Below are 22,879 nucleotides of genomic sequence, written 5' to 3'. Positions count from 1 at the left end.
TGGGTTACACAGTGGAGAAGATCACCTGAGAGCGGGAATCCTGGGAGAGTGGCCAAGGGGCCATCTTTGGAGATTTGCTGTGACTCATTTTCCTGAATCAGGTGTGAGGCTTATTTAGCTTACATAACTCATTTAAGGGGAAATAACTTCAAAGTACAAAATGTTATCGTTTGTGCCATTGCAGTTTTGGGGAAGAGTTACTGCTTTCTGCTAGGAAAGGGATTTTTAGAGACAGTAGGAATTGCTGAGATGAATTCCAAGGCAGAGATGCTCATGCCTCAGCTTAGCCCAAGGGTTAATTCAGCAACTTAGCGAGGGCACATCATCAGCCCCTGAACTCTCCACAGGCACCTGACGGTACTAGGCTCCACACAAGAACACTGCTGCCTGCGCACTGTGGTGTCTGCCTCCTCTTGTAACTGGACCTGCACCCACCCCCGCTTCTTGGAGCTGATGGGGACAAGGCTTGTGTCTCAGCACATCTTCCACCCAGCCTCCTGTGCCCTGGGAAGTAAACCCCCTGGGACTCGTTTTCCCTGTGCCCCCACCCCATCAGATACTCTGCACTTCATTGGAAACCTCTGGAAGGTGGAATATCTGTTACACCATAGGGTGGGTGGATGTGTTTTGGAAGTTCTTTCTGCAAAGAGAAGCTTCTCAGCAGGGCCAGGGGTCCTCACTCATCTCCAGGGAGTACATCAGCTGGGTGGGGTGCAGTGCGGGTGGGCCTGGGTGCCTGTGAGGAAGGGGCTTCCAATCAAGTCCAAGCTTCCCCTGTTAACTCACCACTCTTCCCTCATCTATGGGAAAAATAACAATATCATTTCATGCTATGAGTTAAGTCCGAATAATGACAATATCAATTAATACACTGAGCTTTAAACCCTGATCCAGCGTAGAGGTCCAAGTTCCACTCATCATTCTCCAACACGTGTTCCCCTTCCCCCATGCCTTCTTTGTGGCCGGGGGGACTGCGTGTCTGTGCTGCAGGACTGCGTGTCCCAGGAGCTCACGGCATGGGCCCTGCCTGCTGGCTTCTCATTGGATTTGGCCAATGACAGGTGTGGGTGGGAGATGAGAGGGCTGTGGGGAGGAAAGCAGAGGTGTGTCTTCTCTCTTGCTCCTGCTTTCGGCCGAGTACCCGGGGGTGCGTTGTTCCTCTGCACTTTACCTCCTGCCAGGAATCCCTGCCCCACAGCACTGGTGTGGGCATCTGCTGCCCTCAGCCCTCAGCCCAGGGCTGATGACAATCCCCCAGTCCCCGGGAATACATCAGCTCCATCCTCTTGGCTCTCTGAGCCACCACACATCTGAGAACGTGAGCCTTCCTTTCTCCGTAGGAGCTTGGGGCGACACCTCCTTCTGCTTGGCCCTGGCTGGTGTGCACGCGGAGGAGTTGAGTGGAACCATGACCCTGAACGGGTCAGGTCGGGGGCTGGCTTGCTCTTGGCAGAGCACTTGGCTTCAGTCCCACGTACCTGTCCTGTCCCTGCCTCTCCCACATCACCGGCCAGAGCAAGGCATGGGATTGTGCCTAACCAGAGAGCAAAGCAGTACAACCCCCAGGTGCCTGGAAGGAGGGGAGCAGGAGGTTTATGAGTGGTGCCAGGACCCACACTGAGGCTTGGCTGCCAGTGACATGGGTGCCCCCTCAGACTCCCTTTGGCAACAGGTGTGCCCATCCCTCAGCCCCTGAGAGCGTCACTGCTAACCAATTCCTGCCCCTCCTTCTCTGCAGAATGGCACGCAGGGAGCCGTGGGGGCTTTCCCTCTCTAGACCTCAGCCAAAGACCAGCAGGCAAAGGAGATAGGAAAGGCCAGCCTGCTGCCTCCAAGTGGCACCAGCTCTGGGTACAGTTCACACTCCAGAGACCCTGGGGGCTCAGGCCCAGGCCACGTCCTGGCTGAGCTTTCCTTCCTCACACCCCTTCCCCTGAGGGCACCCCCATCCATCACTGGAAGACAGGTCTCCATCCCAGCCTCTGGGGAACCCAGTCTGAGGCAGAAACTGTTTCAGAGTTACAAAGCCAGCAATAGGAGAAGCCAAGACCCAAAGGGAGGCCTGTCTTACTTAAAATCCTGCCTTCCTTCTATTGCTAGAAAGTCAATCTGCTATGGTTTGACTGTGGCCCGCCCCAAATACATCTGTTGAAATTCTAACCCCCACGGTGACGGTGTTAGGAGGTGGGGTCTTTGGGAGTTGATGAAGTCATGGGGTGGAGCTGTCGTGACTGGGATTAATGTCCTTACAAAAGACACCCCCAGAGAGACCCATCGCCCCTTCCACCATGTGGGGACACAGTGAGGAGGCCCCGTGTATGAAGCAGGAAGCCACCGAATCTGCCGGTGCCTTGATCTTCTATTTCCCAGTCTCCAAAACTGTGAGACATAAATGTTTGTTATTTATCAGCCACTCTGTATGTGGTATTCTGTGGTACTAGCCCAAATGCGCTAAGACAAAATCCAATATCCCCGAAGGAAAATAAGACTTACGGTGCATCTTGTGGTATATACCTTTTGTTCTGTGGGAAAGTGTGACGCAGCCATAGAAGACCATGGTAAATAACAACGACTAAACCCCTCACCACTGCGGGAGGAAGCAGGGACTGCACCAGCGGGGAGGAGAGCGGCATTTGCCTGCTGGGAGCTTTCTTTGGAGCTGAGACTGGGGTGAATCCCATCCCCCACTAGCTGCATAACTTGGTTCAAGCTGCTTCCATCTGGAAGGCAGGCCTTATCTCATTAGGTGGTTGTGAGAGAAAGATATAAAAATGCTCCCTTTCTCCAAAGGAGTACAACTGAAGTGTTGGAGAGCCCCTGCTAAGTATCCCCTCTATCAAGAGTTGAGGTGTTGGGCACTAAATAACAAGCTATAAAAGTCACACGAGCCCCAAGGCTCAGGCCACCTGCAAGGGGTGGTTCCCTGCAGCCAGCCAAGCTGCTCTCCAGACCAGAGAGGGCTTTTCTTCCCTGCAGGGGTGCTGGAAGGTGCCTTTCACTGCAGCATGGCAGCTTCACCGGGTGAGACCAGGGCCAACTGTGGCCAGGGATGAGGCAAGGCCAGTCTGCCAGGGATTCCTTCAGGGGCTGGGGAAGAAGTTGCCAGAGAGAAAGCCAGGGCACTCTGAGGTAGGCCAGCTTCCCTAGGGCATGCGCTGGCTGGCTTCCCCCAGGCTCTGGCTGGCTGCTCCTTGACCTCAGGGTCTCCTTGGGTTTGGGAAGAGCAGCCTGTCTTGGTCTTTAACTTGCCTGTCAGTCCCCTGGGATTTCCTGCACACTCAGGAGGGCAGCTTTTCCAAAAACGCTTCTGGGGACTGTGCTGCTGCTGCTGCTGGTTCACTGAGCACGCTCTGGGCATCGAGAGGACAGAGGAGCCCTCCACTCCATGGGGTGGATTTGCATTTCCACTTAGGTAGAGCTCTGTGGGGAAATTTCTGGCTCAATGGGGCCAAGTCTGAACCTACATTGAACCTGAACAGGAGCTCAGGCTCCAGTTCCAGGCTGATCCTGGGATAGGGGCTGTCCTCTGCTGATCTGATCCCATGCAGCGTTGGTGGAGAAACGGGAGGAGCGCTGTGCTGCCACACGATGAGACAGGACGCTGTCCTGCCTGGGCCCTTATTGGCCACGGGGCCAGAGCGCTGGGCTAGGAGCCAACGAGGGGCTGTGGACTGCATTTTGAATTCCTGATCTTCCCAGCTTCCCAGTTGTGACTTCAGACTCTTTGGTACCTCTCTGAGATTTAATGTCCACATTTTTAAGACGTCTGATCTCACACAGTACCTGTGTGCTCAGAGGTGCCCAATGCACCAATTGACTCGGGATCTGACCTTGGGGCAGGTTGCTGGCCTTCCCCGCCTCAGTGCTCAGTATCTTCAGAAACGGCCAGAGGCCTTTCTGCTTGTGAACTAAGGATTAAAGCCAATGGGCTCTTAAAGGCTCTCTCAGTTATAGGCCACCAATTTCCCCAGGTTCCATAATCACCTGTTCTGTTAGCTGCTTCCTCCTACACATGCATGCACATGCATGCGCATACACAGGCACATGTGCCTATAGTCCATACCTGTCTATTGTGAAGCTCAATCATTCAACCTCGCTGGACTCCCCAGCTATTAAATTAGGTCAACAGTGGTAGCTTTACCAACCTCAGATGGTCAAGGATGAGTGAAAAGTAAAGAGCTGCTTTGCCCCTGCAGAGAGCGGCAAAGGTGCCGGTGAGGAGGGCCAGCATGCCGTGCTCAATGGCCTGCAACATTCCCCATGAGCCTCCCACGTGGGCTGGCAGCTCGTTCTTAAAGAGTGAGCACTAGAAAATAAACACAGTGATTCTCTTGCTGTTTTTCATTCGCTCGGATTCTTTCTTGAGGCCACCTGAGGGTCTGTGGGGATGTCTGGGTGTTACCTGGTGCAGGCCGGCTCTGCCTTTTCCCTCTGGTTTTGACGTTGTCACCATCCAGCCACGTGCTGGATGAGGCTGTGGCCTCTTTCGCTTGCTTCCGCTCCTTTCTGTGGAGGCTGACATCCATCTCATAAACATGAAAGAAGAAGGCCCTCTTTCAAAGCTCAGTGATACTTTTTGCCTTTTTCCACAGGGTAAAATGGAACAAAATCATTTTTTCTACAAGTGTCCTCTCTACCTAGCACTTGCCCTATTTATTTATTTATTTATTTATTTTCAGGGCTGCAAATTACTTCAAATAAACAAGCTAGCACAGAAAAAGCAATGGCCAGAACGCTTGGTTTCTATTAAACGATCATATTATGGGAACATTGCACCTTGTGGAATCCCCGGGTGAGGTGATGGACAAGCAGCTGGTGCACAGTATGTTCTGTTCTGAGCTGGAAGTTGGTTGCTTTGATTCTCTTGCTTAGTCTTGCACAGATTAACAATTAGTGAAGAACGACTTCAGCTTGCAGGGTTCTCCTGGAGCCTGTCTTGTTTGTCCCAGGGCCAGGATTTGGCAGCAGACAGCAGATTCCGAGAGGTTCTGTTCCCTGGCTGACAAAGCTCTGGGCCTCAGCACCAACGCTGCCATGAGCATATCTGCCAGCAGTTGGGCAGGAGGAGACCTCTCTGGCTGGGATCTGGCCTGGTGGAGAAGGGACCGGCCCTCCAGTTCACACCTGCTGGAAGGCAGATCCCTGGCACCTCCACACCCTCTCCTGCCCACTAATGTGGTCCCAGCCTCTCCCAGTCTCCTGTTCTATCCAACAACTCCACTCAGACAATTTGCTATCATTGTTGCAAAGACTGAGACAAGACGCATGAAGGGTGTGTGCCCAGGAGAGGGCCTTGCCTGGAGTGGATGCGTAGTGAAAGTGAGTTTCCTTCCCACACTTGGAATGTGAACCATGTTCTTTTTCCTACCACTCGACTGTGCCTGCAGCTGCAACTTCACCCAAAGATTTCCCCTTTTCATCCCCTGTGCAGTTCCTGTCTGTGTTCTCTACAAGTCACAGAGGTTGACAGTCCCCTTGGGGCAGTCTGGCCTTGGGTTTTATTTCCGATTCATGCATACTGACCACCCCAGGCCTGTGATGCCAGGAGGTGGAGATCTGGGAAACTGTTCTTGCCCCCTATTTCTTTACTTGCCTTCAGAGGAATGTGCATTTCTGAATACATTCACCCTGGAAGTTTCAGGACAGGAAGGTCTGTTGGGGTTTCCAGAAAGCACAGTGAACGAACTCAGGGTGCACCAAGGTAACCCCAGGAGCAGCGTGCTGCGGTGAGCAAGGAAGCAGAGCCGCGGCCAGCGTCAGCCAGGGGAAGGTGAATCCATCTTTTGTGGGATTAAAGCTTTTCTGGTGCATGGCAAGGTACCATTTTTTTTCCAACTGAAAAACAGAAGGAGAGAAGATCCCCCAAGTAGCCATGGGGCCTCCCTGGCTATTATTCTGGCAGAGTGAACAGCAATGGAATTTCTCTTCAGTTAGTTACAAATACGTTTGCAAACCCTGTGTGTCATAAACCAGAAAGCAAGTATATGTATATATGTATATGTGTGTGCCTGTGTACATGTTTATATATCATACTTCTGCTAAGTCCTCAGACAGAACCAATGCTGGCAACTAGATTGAGAAATCATGGCCCAGGCTCAGCACCGCCCGAGGGCAGCTGACCTAGCCTTTGCAAGGGCACCGGCATTAGCTGGGGAGGTCCACACCAGGACACGCTCCCTGGCTGGGGTGGGATGTTCTGAACTGTGCAGACGGGGATTACGCCGAGATTCGCACCCTGAGCGCCTCTGTAAACAAAGGGCTTCTCACTAAGCAGAGCTCAGCATTTAAAGCCCTGCTGCTGATGGTCCTCGCTTGCCATGACCTCCAAGGCTGGGTATCATTTTCCATCCTGGGAAGGGGAGACCCCGAGCCGCCTGCAGTGAAGTGACTGGCTCAAGGTCACCAGCGAGTGGCTGACTCCAGGCATTGGGAACATGCCCAGGGGAGTGCTTCGCAGCCATCCTGAAGCCTGTCTGGAACTGTTTACAAGGCCTGATTGAAAGTCTGTTAGAAGTTGGGTATCCCAGCTGAGCTTCTCAGATGTCTGCAGAAGCAGGGAGCCAATGAGAGGGAGAGAAATTGTACAAGCTAGAATGAGGAGGGAGCCAGCCCCCACGGCTGCTGGGGGTGAACTGCCTGCTGTCCTCGCTGTTCGGGTGCCGGCCCCAGGCCCAGCGGCAATGAGGAGCTGTGAGCACAGCCTGCTTCTGGCAGGACCTCCTGTACCGCTGTTATTTTTATCTCTGTGCCGGGCTGGAGTTTACCTTTTTGTTCTGCTTTCCCATAAACACAGCTTGTGGGCTTCCCTTGCTGTCTCCTTTCTTGGCATTTAAGACGTACACCTGCCTGCATTTCAGATCTTTCTGGCAGGCTCAGGAACACCAGCAGGCTCTTTGCAGCCATGGGCTGCACTGAGAAAGTGCAAGAAAACCAAGTGAGGCTCTTGGGCTCTTAGCTCCTCGGCCTGCGTCTCCAGAGTGGCTCGGTTCTGCTCAGCAAGGGGGAGTGTGCACAGCCCAACACACGGGAACCCAGGAGGGGAGCAGGCCAGAAACCCCCACTGAGGGCTGCTGCTGCTTTGAGGTGAGGAGGCCCTGGCGCCCCCGCCAGCTGGTCTGCGGCCAGAAGCACTGAGTGCCCTTTGTTTCTTCCTGGTGATGACTTCCCTCTGCGGGTTAATTATGCAGCCTAATAGCTGTTATTACTTCTGAACAAAGTGTGCTGCCGGCAGCCTGTGGCAGTTTTAAGGGCAGCTCTATCTACCAGCTTCCCTTTCTCTGGGTGCCCTGCCCACCCTTCAGAAAAGTAAAGTGAGAGGGTGCCTCTCCCAGTAAGGCGGTGCTGAGTCCACGGCCGGCGGGAGCTTCCTCCGGGCTGCTGCCCTGCTAGTGACGTTGATTATTGGAGGGCATCTTACTTTCTTGGGAGACCTGGGTTTGGGGGCTGACTATGCCAAGGAGGAAGCGGCTGGGCTCAGCAGTTTGGTGGAAAGGTGCTGAGCGTAGTGAGAACCACTCTGGGTTTGTCCTGAGGCCCCGGGCGCCTTGCTCAAGGCTCAGAATTGTCAGTTGTGGGGGCACAAAGGATCCCGTGGGCACGGCTCCTGAGGACTGTGGATTTGGGGTTCAGAGGGTCCTTCAGAGCTCACCTGGCCCCCATCTCTACCCAGAATAGCAGCCATAGCCTGAGGATCTCCAGTGTTCAGCTCTCATTTCCTGTGACTTCCGAATGGGCACTTCGAGAAAACCCACCTGGTGTCTTTTATAACTTGGGTCCTGATGGCCCTTGGCATTTCTTCATCTGGGATTGTGAACCCCTGTGGGCCATGGCTATGCCCCGCTCCATGTGACATACTCTGTGAAGGTGAGTTCAGAACTCAGTCCCCAACATATTTATGGAGGCAAATAAAAATCCCCAAAAGGGCAATGCAGAAATCTCATTCTAACTTTTTGTCTCTTGGATGTTGTGAAGGTTTCCCAGGCTGAACAGGATGCATCTGAGTGTCACCTCCCCTAGTGCCTCTGCTGGAGAAGTTATGCCCAAGGAGAGCAGAGGCAGGGGGTAGTGGCTGGGACACCGGGCTGGAGCACTCCACCCTGCCGCTGGTGGACCACACCCTTGGGCGCAGCAAGCCTGTTTCCAGGAGGTGCTGTTGGACTCCTGTGCATCTGTGCTCATTTGCAGTCATTCAGAAGGCTTATTTATTTATTTATTTATTTAAGTCTTGCTCTGTCACCCAGGTTGGGGTGCATAACCACGATCATGGCTCACTGTAGCCTCGACCTCTCAGGCTCAAGCGATCCTCCCACTTCAGCCTCCTGAGTAGCTGGAACTGTGGGTGCTTGCCACCATGCCCGAATAATTTTGTTTATTTGTTTCTCGCTATGTTGCCCAGGCTAGTCTTGAACTCCTGGCCTCAAACCATCCTCCCACCTCAGCCTCCCAAAGTGCTGGGATTATAGGTATGAGCCACTGTGCCCAGCCAGGCCTTCCCTTTATAGTGGCTGGGAACAGGGACAGCCTCCACAGAGCATACTGGAGTGCACAGAAGAGGCCTCACCGTCTGGCTCTTGGCTTCTGATTATTCTCAAGGTTGACTCAGACTTGTTTTCTGGGGGTCCTTCTGATGGCCGCAGAGGGCCTGATGCAGGTACCATGCAGATTGTTAGTGAGCTCTCATTGTGTGTTAGAGATGGCAGGGCAGTGTGGGATCTCAGATGGGCTGGCCAGGACTTCCACCCTCAGGGAACTGAGAGTCCAGGTGAGAAGCCGGTGGTCCAGGATGGAGGGGAGGGCACCAGGTACGCCCACAGGCAGCATGCAGGGTCAAGGCTTGCCTGTGGTTGGCTGCAGACTCTGCTTCGGAACAGCAACCACTGGTCGTCTGCAGCAGGCCACTCTCCTAGCTTGGGTGCATGGAGAGGGGGTCTGCTGCAGTGCTCACTTCATGGTCATTTTAGCTGAGACAGTCACGTGGCCACCACAGCCAGGCCTGCAGGTAGAGGCAATCTGTGTGTAAAATGGCTGTGGGTTCCCCCACGCTGTGGAGACAGGGATGAGACCACCACCCTCAGTGCCCGGTGAGTCTGCAGTGACGCCACAGAGCACTGAGCAATGTGTGTTCTATGGGCTTTCTCCCTTCTCCAGGCACTTTCCACTATTGTTGAAACAGGGGCCCAGAGCAGTAGGATAATACATTGACCTTTGTAAGGTTGTTAATAATAGGTGTTGTTTTAGCTTAAAGCAAAATGCTAGCTTTTCTGCCTAATCCTTTCCACTGGGACACTAAGTTTTTCTTCGTTCTTCAAAAACAGGCAGCTTTTTGTTAGCACACGTGTCTTAAATGTTGGGCTGCAGCCCCTCCTGGCTTTGAGCAGAGCCCAGCTGGATCTGAGAAGCATGCGACCCTGCTGAGGTCATGCTGTGGAACTGCCAAGCACCTAAGAAATGGGTGCAAGCTGAGTCAGAGAGGCCCCTGGCTCGAGGAGACAGGAACCCTGAGAAGCCGATGGCTACGGAGAGGCCAGCAGCAGGCAAGCTGCGGCCACTGACTCCCCCACTGACCTGGTCCCCGCCCTGCTGGGGCATTCCTGCTCGCAGGAGGGGCTCCTATCTTGCAAAGGCTCTTCCCACAGCCTAACTCAGTGGGCTGGCACTCAGTGCAGGCAGAGAGGCCCCAGATACCTGTGTGATCTGTGGTGAATGCAAGTCGGAGTTATACCGCCAAGCTGAGTTCTCAGCTTGCTCCCATTTCTTGTGAAAATCAGGGAACATTCCACTCAGGTGGGTGTGGAGTTGCCTGTGGCCACAGGGTGTGACCTACAGCCCAACAAAACCTCTCTGAGGAGAAGGAGAAGCAGAGCTGGTGTCCCCGCTCTGACTGAGATGGAAGGAGAGCCACCTGATGTCAGAACTTCCAGGGGGAGATAAAGAGAGCTTTGACACACCTCAGGGAGTGAACACAGCTCCTGGTGTTATTTTGCCGGATCAACTGCAGGTCTTGGAACCCTGAAAGGGAAACTGTCCTCCTTCCCATCATTTCTCAGCATGGACAGGGGATCTGATGAGTGTCCAGTGCTGTGTCAGGCTGGGGCCTTGGCCATTTAAGGCCCCACTGACCTTGGTGTGAATAGCGCAGGGCTGGGAGATGGTGCAGGCTGGGGTTTCAGTGAAGGGGTTCCTGGTGTTGTGCTATTTACCCACCATGTTTCTTATGCCCACTGCAGGGGGCAGAGCCTGCCCTCAGGCAGATGGACCTGTAGGTGGAGAACAGCACGCCAGCCAGCGATCACAGAAGTAAGCACGCAGTGACAAAGTGAGAGGAGTGTGGGGAAGAAAGCCCGACAGCGGTGCAAGAACACACTCTCAGAGGCAGGAACAGCTCCCCTAAGGAGGAGGCACTGAGCTCAGCCTGGGAGGGGATGCACTTAGGAACCTAGATTCAGTTGCTCTGAGGCAGGTTGAGGGCTCCACTGCCATGAGGCGCTGAGATGCCATCAGATGGAAGGTTTTAGTGACATGTGCTGAGCTCCTTGGGGCGAGCTGTCCTGAAGGAGACTCAGAGCTGGGAGAGGATCAGCCTTTGCGCCCCACACCTTGGAACAGTAAGAAACCCGGAAAGGAGTGCTGGGCTGGCCGATCATAGGCATGGCTCACTGTGTGGCACCTGCCCCACTGGCCCTGCTCTGCCTTCCCTGGGGGCAGGCATTGGACAAGGGTTCCCCTCTGCTCCTCTGAGCTCACTGGCCTGGGCAAGTCCTTCCATGGGTCTAAATGACACCCAGTGCACCAAGGAGAGGAAAAGACCAGGTCAGGGGGCTGGGGTGTGAGGGGCCAAGTACCAGGACCTTGGGGTCAGGGTAAACCTGGGGTCTCTATCGCCCTGCTAACCAGCTAGGTGAGCTTACCAACCCTGTTTCTCACTTGTGACATTGGGGCAAAGTCACTTGGATATTGGGCTATTCTGAGAACAACTAAGGGGAACATCTTTTTTTTTTTTTTTTGAGATGGAGTTTCACTCTTGTCACCCAGACTACAGTGCAGTGGCACAATCTCGGCTCACTGCAACCTCCGCCTCCTAGGTTCAAACAATTCTCCTGCCTCAGCCTCCTGAGTAGCTGGGATTATAGGTACCAGCCACCACACCCAGCTAATTTTTGTATTTTTAGTAGAGACGGGATTTCACCATGTTGGCCAGGCTGGTCTCGAACTCCTGACCTCATGATCCATCCGCCTTGGCCTCCCAAAGTGCTGGGATTACAGGCATGAGACACCAGTGAAACATCTTACTGTGGCCCATGCCGTGGCACAGACGGAGCACAGTCTATCTATGCGAACTTCATTCTGCACCCCTGGTTCCTGTTCTACACCCTGCAGAGCTGCTCTCCTGTGGGGTGTCCTGTGGGGTCTTTGGGAGCACTGGGCGGGGTCAAGCAGGGTGGGACTTGTACCAAATCACCCACGCAGGCACTCACTAGCACCCTGACTTCCCCAGTGTCCCTGGCAGCTTTCCTTGGTGACTGAGTGTCCCCAGGCTTAGCTGTGTGCTTTCAAGCATTTCTTTCTGGAAAACTCAGAAATTTTCCAGAGATAAAAGAGGTATCCCTAGGAATCTCTGGACTCCGATAGAGTGTTCTCTGTGCATGGTAATTAACATCAGGAAAAAGGAAAATGCTGAGTCCCTGGCCTGGGCACCTTGGTGGTCTGAAACCTTGCCTATGGACAGTCATGTGGCAACTGCTTCCAGCGGGGCAGAAAGTCTTAGAAAGCCAGGGGAATCACTTGTAAAAACAGGCGACTCTGACAACGACAGATGAAATGTTAGGCATACCTTTGTCTGATTCGGGGTAGGAGTTGCCCTTTAAAACACGCAGGACCAGAAAATAGAAAGGACATCCTGAAGGCTGACAGGATGATCTTGGAAAAGACAAACTTGCTGCATAAAAGTTAAACATTTCTGTTTGGCAAGAAGTAAAATGACTAAGAAGAACCTGGGAAAATGTTTGGCAATTTCTGTGAAAGATAAAAGGTTAGTGTTCACAATATGCAAAGAGCTTTACGATTAGACGCAAATCAAAAATGGGCAAAGGTTTTAAAAATGGAAGAAGAGGCCACCTTGGTTGCCAAGATTACATAAAAAGATGCTCAATTTCACTAGTAATCAGCAAAATGAAGATAACAGTCACAATGATGTATATTTTCCACCTCTAAGGTTGGCACGTTTAAAAATGGACAACCTCAATGGTGGCCGGTTGCAAGGAAGTGGGCACACTTCCTTTACATTATTGCCGGGATGGTGAACTACAGAGAAGGCAAGAAGAAGCCACCATGGCAGTTTTCGTTACACTGTAAAGTGCCTGGACACTTTGACTCAGCAGTCTCCTTTTTAGGAAGTTATCCTTCAGAAATAAGTGAACTGATGTATAAGAATATATGCACAGGATGTGTACTGTAGCTTTATACAAAGATAGCACAAAACAGGACAGCTTGAATGTTCCTGGGGAGGAGAATAGAGGAATAAATGACAGGACATCCATTCAGTGGAATATTAGGTAGCTTTCAAGAGGAAGAAGATAGATCTGTGAGTATTAATCTGGAGGAATGCCCAGGAAATGTTAAATTACAGAAAAGCAGCAAGTGTCCAGACAGTGCCCAGGGTGGCCTGCCCCGAGTGGGGCTCTGGGTTGTGTGTGTGCACATGGTGCAGGAAGGCAGGGTGCTGCAGGACAGGTCAGGGCCATGGCTTTGGGTCTTGGAGGTGGGGAGGAGGGTGAGCAGAGGACTAAGAAGTGCTCCCTCATGCAAGTGTACTATGTCACTTGTTCCAGCAACATGCACTATTTTTGTAGTATTAAAAGAGTCAACAATAAAACCCAGCTGGTTGCAGGCAACGTGCCTTCGATGAGCCTCTGAGATGTCTTATGCTGAAGTTTCCTTGGATTTGGCTCCATTTCTATTTTATTCCCTCCAAGCTCCTAGTTCTAGAAAAACCACCAACCATGCAGTAGTTTAAAAAGTTTCCTTCTACAAAATCAGGTTTGGAAGTCTCAGTTCCTCAAAAACAATGACACTGTCCATTTGGAAAGAGCAGTGTGCCTGCTGATGGTGGCTAGCATGCAATTTCATCTTTTGAGTCCTGTGTGTGTGTGTGTGTGTGTGTGTGTTTAATAACAATATTCTTCTAAGCCGGATCGTAGAAGAGAGGAAGAAAGCTCTAACATTCCTGTTTGGCAAAGGAGAACAAATAGTCACTATTCTGTGCATGGAACCCATGCCTCCTCCTTTTCCAGAAGCAGTCACATTCTTGCAGACAAGCTCTGGTTTCTGGTATTCATGGGCAGTGAGGAGGGACCCAGTGGCTCCTTGCACTCAGAGCAGGAGGGCCCAAGGCAGAATTTCCCACTTTCCCCATCAGTAGGTACAAGCAGGTAAAGTTTACCAGGTTGAAAAAATCTCAGGATAAAAGCTTTCCTGAGGCCAGAACAAATACAGGGGCAGACCAGGCAATGGCTGAAAAAAAAATGGATGTTTGGTGAGTATCTTAGTCCGATTATGCTGCTATGAGAAAGTACTGGAGACTGGGTAATTTAGAACACACATTTATTTTCTCATAGTTTTGGGGTTTTGAAGGTGGCCCTGCCCTCAGGGCTGCACCGAACATTCCCTAATGAGGACTCTGCAGTAGCCCTGACTCCACGGCTGTGCTAGGCATTCCCTAGTGGAATGCTGTGGTCTGAATGTTTGTGTCCCCTTCCACATTCATGTTGAATTCTAAATCTCAATGCAATAGTATTAACAGGTGTGGCCTTTAGGAGACAATGAAGTGATGAGGGTGTCTCCTTCATGAATGGGATTAGGCCTTTTCAAAGAGGATTCACAGAGCCTCTCTGTCTCCTCCAGAGGATGCAGCAACAGGGAGCCATCACGGAAGCGCAGCGCCAGAGCCTTGCTCTTCAACTTTCCAGCCTTTTGAACTGTGAGAAATACATTTCTGTTGTGTGTAAGCCACCCAGTCTATGCGATTTTGTTGTATCTGTATTAATGGACCCAGACAATGAGCAAGGTGTGAAATGGACCCATGGTGACTTTCCTTCCAGCACATGGCAGTGTTGAGGCACTGCTATTTGTACTCAGCACTTCTCTTATTCAGAGCATCCTTGGGCAGCCAGGTTGTGTAGGGCCCTCTGCAAAAGCTCTAACTTGCTGGATCCTGTGCCTGGTCTGCAGAAATGGCCATTGGTTTGGTGCTACTGTCCCAAGTTACAGTGTCTTACTAGAAAGAGAAATGTCTCTGAAGTGTTGGCCTGGCAAACTCCAAACTCCAAACTGGGTATAAAACGCAGCTTCTGATCGTGTTCTGTGAAGATCTTCACCCTATGTGCTAGATCTTGGAAACAATATTGCTCTGGTCCACTAGGGCCCTTTGGCTCTTCTGAGGTAAGGACCAATTGCCCAGCTACCTGCAGGACAGGGAGGAGATACCTGGCCAGGAGCACATGCCTTCCACCGTGTTCTTCAGCCTCTGAGTGAGTGTTCCTGTCAATAGCTCCATGTGTCTGCGGGCTGTGGGAAATAAGCCACGGCTCTGAGTCATGGCAGGAGGAGCTGCCTTCAGCCTCCTTCTGGTGTTTACAATGTTTCTGGGCTGTCAGGGTGATGCCAAGTGAGGCGTGGGACATTTCAGCAGCCTGCTACAAGCATGATAGGCCACATGAATGGTCCCTTGGTTTTGCCTTTCCCCCTAAGAACTGTATCTGTTCATTTTCACATCTTTATAAATTTGGGGAACATTCACCCCAAAGTGGATAAATACAAATTGCACTGAGGGGTAGGGCTATTCCCTGAATGACTGGGGTCCTTCTGCATGCTCCTTGTCTTTACCTTTAAAAATAAACAGGGTATCAAACCTGGAAGCTTGTAGTCAAGGTTTGTTGTGGACCCAGTGTAAGTGAGCTTGAACTAAGGGAACGATGATTGCTTTCTCTGAGCAGCTGCAGGCCACATTCTGACGTGACCCGCTTTAATGGGTACAGCTGATGGCCTGACCTCCTGGCTCTGGGGTCCCTGGATCACCACCCTCTGGAGGGGGTTGCGGCATAGTTAATATGCCAGAATCTCCAAGTTCCCAGGTGAGGCTGCTGGGCCATGTGGCCCGTGGCTGGAACTTCTGGAGGCTTGCTCTGAAAGCATCTCCTGGATTGGCACAGAGGAGTCAAGTGAGAACAGGGCAGTGCCTGACTTGCAGTGGGTGACCCCTCACAGATCTTCCGCCTAGTGCATCTGGTATGGGGCCTGATTGGACATGCAACCTTTGGGCAGTCTGGACTCCTCGTTCCTTCAGGATGTGACCGCTGGTTTTAAGCGATAGTGGTGGCATTTGCTTTTAAGGTCTTCACGAGTCCAAGCTTGGGAGCCATGCAGAGCATGCCGGTGTCCAGGGCCCAGCTGGGAGCCTCTGTTCTCCTGAGCTTACTGGGCTGACATGCTGGTCTGCATCTGCTTATTAGCAGCTCGTAGAGAGGGAAATCTTTTTGTTTTACAAGGAAATGGGATGCTTGATGCTAGAAATCTTTCAGGACTGGCATGCGGAACGCCAGCAGATGTTGAAAGCATTCCGACCGTGTTGATCCCACCAAAGTTTGTTTAAAGATTTGTGTAAACTGCCATCACAGAAAGGGCTGCGGGGAGGCGAGAGGCTCCAGATCCAGCTCCGGCTCTTATCAGAGATCCTAAGAAGTAAAACGCTTGAAGAGTACTCTGGCTTGGAGGACAAATGCAGCAGTGTCTTGTGGACGGCCTTCCCAGGGACACTTACTGAGGAGGAGACTTCTGGGGCACTCTTGGGATTAATGCCTGTAGAAGGAAGGAGACGGGAAGCTTCAGCCGAACCTGCAAGGGCACTGGAACCTTCGGTCGGGTGGTCCTGCAGAGGTGTCCTGAGTCAGGCCGAGAGGACAGGCCTTTGTACCCCAAGGTGGCCGGTCCCAGGAGCAGGTCGCCTGGGAGGAGGCAGTGCGCTTCAGTGAGGCTGTCCCTGGAGGGCCAGGAAGTGGTTCCAGCAGCTGGGGTGTAAGTCCTCTATTCCTTAAGGGTGCTCTTTGAGGTGCTTGGCTAAGCCTTGGCTGCACCCCAAATGAACCTGTAACCTGGGCTTGCCTGGAGCATTTGCACCCCAGTAATGCAATGTTGCTTTGGGGTGCAGTAAGGGACTAGGCAAGACCTCCTTGCCCATGCCTCCCGGGGATCCACCTGCCACCTCTGCAGCTCTCTGTCTGGCAGAAACGTCCTGGCCCAACTTGGCCATGCCTGGCCATGGGAGTCATATCCTTGAGAACAGTTTCAGTCAGGAGAGCTGCGGGTTGCTGCATAAATCCCCTCGTCTTGCCCCTCCATGACATGACACTGGGACTACATCCCTACCCCGAGCTCCTCAAGGCTGGAGCTCCAGTTGCCCACAGCTCCAGGTACTCAATAGCATGTCCCTAATCAGCTTTCTCTCCTCCTCTGATCTGGGGCTGAAGGTGACCAGGATAGCCACGAGGATGGGGCCACCCCACCTCTCCAGGGCCACACCTGATTCCCTGGGAGGCCTTGGAGCAGGCTCAGCCCTGGGGGCCCTCCATGGGATGGCAGGTGAGGGTGCTTTTGAGGGCTTCCCTTCTGCATGGAGTTGCATCCACAGGACAGGGCTGAGAGGCCCTTTGGTGGGACACTTTGATGCCTGCTTTCCATCACATCCTCAGTCTCAGAGGCTGGTGTGGACCCAGGCCAGCTGGGGGGCTTGGAAGCCAACTGACCCCTTGGCCAGCCAGTGCCAGGTGCTCCCTGTTGCTATGAATTGTGCATCCACTCCCCACAAAGAGTTGTTGAGATCCAGTTCTCGTGAAGGTGACCTAACTTGGAAATAGGGTCTTAGCAGATGTCATCAGAGGTCATTCAGGTGGGCCCTAATCTAATGATTGGTATCCTTATAAGAAAACAAAGAGACAGATGTACAGGGAAAACAGCCAAGTGCAGATGGGCCAGAGACTGGAGGGTACATGGACAAGCCAAGGAACACCAGGAACGGATGACAGGGGCAGGAGCTAGGAGGAGGCACAGAAGGGCTCCACGTGGAATCTCAGAGGGAGTGTGGCCCCGCGGCCCCTGAGTGTCTGACTCCAGGCCTCCAGGACCGTGAGACAATCCGTTTCTGCGGTTTGAGCTGCCCCGTGTGTGACATGTTGTTATGGCAGCCCCAGCACACCACACACACCCCATGATACGACACATCCTTGTGCTCTCCTGTGCCACGGTTATACCCGCTGTCACGGCCACACTATCAGCACTTCTCTTCCTGTGCTCGGCAGGTCACTGGATGAAGTTAAACCCAGAAGCCGAGTGCTTTCACTCCATGCGGTCCAGCCACCTGCATCACTTAGCTCATCTTCACAATGACAGGCTGGGCGGCATCATCATCCCCACCATGCAGAAGAAGAAACTGAGGCTCGGAGGCAGCTTAGCGACAGGTTCGTAGAACTGCCCAGGACTGCGCAGTCTTCTGTGCAATGTGATTTACCCAGTTTTCTTACGTTTATACCCTCTTTTTACTTTCTCTATGAATACACAAGATTAAAAAATAATCTTTAAGACAAAATTAAATACTCTAGTATCCAACCTCTTGGCTCCTACACTCTGCTCATCAAGATAAGTAGACAAGGCACACGTTTCCAAATTCATCTTTTACAACATTTCCAGTAGGAAAAATGGGTTGAATCATACATAAATTAAAATGTACCAGCAGCAAAACGAAACAATACATTTTTGTATATCCGTATCTCTGGGGCAAGTTTCCAAAGACAGAACCTAAAGCTGAGCTCTAATATTAACAATGGGTTTGTAAACTCAAAGTCAAGGATTACTTTGATCCAATGCTAAAAAGTGGGAGGACAAAGCCCAGGGTGTTCCTGGGCAAGCTTGGGAATGATATTCACGGAGGGTGTGAGCAGTATTCCATAGTGAAAGCCAGGCCATGAAGCCATCTACCAAAATAGCAACACACTTTCCAGTAACCCTAGTTTCTTTAAAAGCCATGTAATACCTAAATCCCACAATTATAGTTGAGAAACTCTCCTGCCCCACCTTTTTTCCCATTAAAGCTGTGCCTCTACTGTGTCCATTAGTCACTTGGCATGTTCTGAATAGAACAGAATGAGTCAGTTTAAGCAAGTGCAGGAGGCAAGATCTTTCTTTTCCATTGTCAGCTCAGGAGAAAATTTTTTCCTTTGTTACTGTTTGTTGTGGAAAGGAGGTGTGTGGGAGTTGCTGTGGTCAGTCTTTAGATAGTACCTTGCTGAAAACAGAAAGAACGTTCTTCAGAAGGCAACCCTGCAAGGGCAACTTTGTGTGGAGAAGCAGGACCAGAGCCACCCAGAGCCCTTTGCAGGAGCTGGAGGATCGTTGCTGGCCTGGGTTAGCTAGGGGGTGACAGTCCAAATGGCCTTGAACAAGCCAGCTCAGACACACCAACCCATAGCCTGGGATGTACCCAGCCATCTAGTCTACCTGCCATTTTGGTAAGGTAAAGTGCAGGTGGCTTAAGCCAGACTGAGAGTGTCTCCAGGTGGCCAGGGGTGCTCTGCATTGCTTTCCCCTGGCGACCAGCCCAGGGTGCCACTTGAACAGCAGCCAGCCCAGCAGATCACCCGAGGGTGGAAGGACCTAGTGTTTGTGGGTGGCATCTTTTAAGAAAAACACAATCAAGAAGGTTCTGGGATTTTGGTCAATGCTGTGCATTTCAGGCTGCAGGCCATGGCTCAAGTCCCCCCCCGCAGCACCCTCACTCTGCTAAGCCATTAAGGGTGCTAACCATGTGTGCCCAGAGAAGCTCCAAAAGCCGTTGTGGCTGGGTTGCTAACGTTGGCCAACCACTGTTCACCTTGGGTGGCTCTGTAGATAGCTCCAGCTGCCCCATGTATGAACCAGGGCAGTCCTCCAACCGTGCCAGCTGTCATTCATGTAGAGACAGTAGATATGCATGGCCAGTGCTTCACATAGATTGCTCTTCCCCTAGCAGCTGCAGAGATATGCCTGAAATTCACACAGGCTGCTCAAGGGTGAGCCATGGTTCCTGGATGCATGGCCCAGGGTCCACTCAGAGTTCTTTCATCTGACTCACCCAGGTAGAGGAATTCAACATGCTTCTCCATCCTTGTATGGCCTCCCTTGAGAATCAACCACAAACTAATCTCTGATGACCATAGATAACAAGCAGTACACATTTGGGACCAAGAATGAAAGGAACACAAACTGCAAGATGCTGATAGATTCCTTTCCACCTGGCCGTCTGGTCTTGGCAGTCACAGTCCGCTTGACGGAGCCCTAACACCTTACTGGAGCTCGAAAACCCACCTAGCAGGGACTGGATCTTCCGGAAACGGTGCCACATCTGCTACCATCTTTGCCACATGTAAAAATCTCCCATTCCACAAGACACTTGCCAAAACCCTCCTGAGCAAAGGGCTGAGGGTCCGTCCTGCCTGGCCTCTGGGAGCCCACCTCTCCAGGGCTCCAGGAGGCCCCGGCTCCCTCATGAGAGATGCAGTAGGCCCACCCCAAGTGTAGGCTCCTGGAATCAAAGATCTCTTCGCTGAGTTATAGGATGCCTCCGCCTTATGGTCAGGTATCTATCTAGCTGCTACTTTTATACTGATTAGCTTCCTAATAGAAATAAGTCTGTGAGATAGATTTATTTTTTTAATCCCCAGTTTGTGACAGATACTCATCATTAAAGAAAACATAGACCTTTTCCACAAATTTAAAAATACACTAAAAAAATAGGCCAGGCGCCGTGGCTCATGCCTGTAATCCCAGCACTTTGGGAGGCCAAGGTGGGCGAATCACTTGAGGCCAGGAGTTTGAGACCAGCTTGGCCAACATGGTGAAACCCTGTCTTTACTAAAAATACAAAACAAAACAAAACAAAAGTAAAGGGGCATAGTGGTGGGCACCTGTAATCCCAGCTACTTGGGAGGCTGAGGCAGAAGTGTCACTTGAACCCAGGAGATAGAGACAAGAGTAAGCCAAGATTGCGCCGTTGCACTCCAGCCTAAGTAACAGTGCAAGACTTCATCAAAAACAGAATACACTAAAAAGAATTGACCTGAGTTTAAGGAAATTAAAGGAAGTCAGTTCTGCACTTGCAGGTGCTTGTTCTCTATCACGTGTGAGCTCTATTGTACTTTGCAGCAGCCCTAAGAAGAGCGGAAGCTTCAGGAGATTTTAATGACTATCCCAAATGCGTGATTTTCCAAGAGCTGGCTGCGGGCTTCCTTCCCTGTCTCTCACCGCTGAGCATCACGTGTTCTAGGGGCTGTGTGTCTGGGGGCCTGGGTGTCTGTAGGGCTGTGTGTCTGGGGACTGTGTGTCTGGGGGCAGTATGTCTGGGGACTGTGTGTCTGGGGACTGTGTGTCTGGGGGCAGTATGTCTGGGGACTGTGTGTCTGGGGACTGTGTGTCTGGGGGCAGTATGTCTGGGGGCTGTGTGTCTGGGGGCAGTATGTCTGGGGACTGTGTGTCTGGGGGCAGTATGTCTGGGGACTGTGTGTCTGGGGACTGTGTGTCTGGGGACTGTGTGTCTGGGGGCAGTGTATCTGGGGACTGTGTCTGGGGACTGTGTGTCTGGGGACTGTGTGTCTGGGGACTGTGTGTCTAGGCGGCTGTGTGTCTGGAGGCTGTGTGTCTGTAGGGTTGTGTGTCTGTAGAGCTGTGTATCTGGGGGCCTGGTTGTCTGTAGGGCTGTGTGTTTGGGGGCCTGGTTATCTGTAGGGCTGTGTGTCTGGGGGCCTGGTTATCTGTAGGGCTGTGTGTCTGGGGACTGTGTGTCTAGGCGGCTGTGTATCTGGAGGCTGTGTGTCTGTAGGGTTGTGTGTCTGTAGAGCTGTGTGCCTGGGGGCTGTGTGTCTGGGGACTGTGTGTCTAGGGGGCTGGGTGTCTGCAGAGTTGTGTGTCTGAGGACTGTGTGCCTGGGGGCCTGGTTGTCTGTAGGGCTGTGTGTCTGGGGGCTGTGTGTCTGGGGACTGTGTGTCTGGGGACTGTGTGTCTAGGGGGCTGGGTGTCTGTAGAGTTGTGTGTCTGGAGGCTGTGTGTCTGGGGACTGTGTGTCTGGGGGCTGGGTGTCTGTAGAGTTGTGTGTCTGGAGGCTGTGTGTCTGGGGACTATGTGTCTATAGAGCTGTGTGTCTATAGAGCTGTGTGTCTGGGGACTATGTGTCTATAGAGCTGTGTGTCTGGGGACTATGTGTCTATAGAGCTGTGTGTCTGGGGACTGTGTGTCTATAGAGCTGTGTGTCTGGGGACTATGTGTCTATAGAGCTGTGTGTCTGGGCCTGTGTGTCTGGATGTCTTTTCATGTGGAGCAGGTGTTTGCCTCATCCTCTCCCAGGTTAACAGCAGCCTCGCAGGACTCCTTTCTGTGGCCAGGCCTATCATCTGCACCAGAAGCTCATCTCCACATGTGTCCTGTCCCTGGCCTCAAGTCTTTTTTTCAGTTATCTCAGTAGAGGTGGTTTGAACTAGGTTAAAATTGATCTTCCATGAAGCTGCCAGGGGCTGAGGGACACGACTCAGGTCCCAGACAAGTTTTTTTTTTTTGAGATGGAGTCTTGCTCTGTAGCCCAAGCTGGAGTGCAGTGGTGCTATCTCTGCTCACTGCAAGCTCCGCCTCCCGGGTTCACACCATTCTCCTGCCTCAGCCTCCCGAGTAGCTGGGACTACAGGTGCCCGCCACCTCGCCTGGCTAATTTTTTGTATTTTTTAGTAGAGACAGGGTTTCACTGTGTTAACCAGGATGGTCTCCATCTCCTGACCTCGTGATCCGCCTGCCTCTACCTCCCAAAGTGCTGGGATTACAGACCTGAGCCACCACACCTGGCCAGGTCCCAGACAAGTTTAACAACAGAATCCTGTGTTTCAAACCTGTGTTCTGCTGGGCCCACAGCCTCCAGTTTTCTGAGCACCCCACCCCTCCCTATTGTCCACATGGGCTTCCTGCCTTTGGGCCCAGCCAGTGAAGGTGTATGGACCTGCCATCCTCTAAATCTGAACTACGTGGGCATCATGAATCCAAGTCAGTCCAGAACCATGGCCCATTGACGGGCAGGTACCAGGGGGCTCTGGGATGTGGGACTAGCGGCCTTGTCCATGCAGGCGTGTGCACCAGGTGGGGCTTCCCCTCATATCTCTTCCTGTGGGCTGCACCTCACTGGCCGAACTCTGTGTGTGGTAATCCAGCCTCGGGTGACTCACTTAACCTCTCCAAGGGTCTGGAGCTCGTGATCAAGACCTGCCCCTCTGCCCCGCCTCCCGCCTCCATCTGGGCCGCTCAGCTCCCCAGGACCTCTGGGCAGGCTCCCCCTGAGACCCGCCACCTGCTCTGGACACCACTGGGCTTGCTGGCTCTTCACAGCCTTGTTCCAGACTGCATCTCTGCAGGACTCACTTCTGTATGGTGTCCTGGTGATCCAGCACTCCCCGCTCTGCTAAAATGCAGACTCCAGGGGCAGGCTCTTGTTTTGTCCTGGAGGCATTCTTGCACTGTAGGAGTGAATCCAACACAAGTCACAGCCACGTGGCCTGGGCTCACCTTGCTCCATCTTAAAGGCGAGGAGCCCCAGTCCCTGAGCTCTTGCCAACCTGTCCAAGACCACACGGTGGCTCTGGAAGAGGAGGAGCAGGTAGCCTGGGATGTGCCTAGGGACTTTCTGAAGACTCATCTATACCAGTTATGACCTCCCCCTGCTCCTCCTTACAATATCCCTCTTCATTCCTTATGGAGAAGTGTGGGCTCCATAGAATGAACTGGCAAGTGTGCACGATGTGGACGGCTCTGAGCAGCTGCCACC

This window comes from Trachypithecus francoisi, unplaced genomic scaffold (assembly GCF_009764315.1).
Source record: "Trachypithecus francoisi isolate TF-2019V2 unplaced genomic scaffold, Tfra_2.0 Lachesis_group16, whole genome shotgun sequence".
Taxonomy (NCBI): Eukaryota; Metazoa; Chordata; class Mammalia; order Primates; family Cercopithecidae; genus Trachypithecus; species Trachypithecus francoisi.
Note: the sequence above shows the minus strand (reverse complement) of the source record.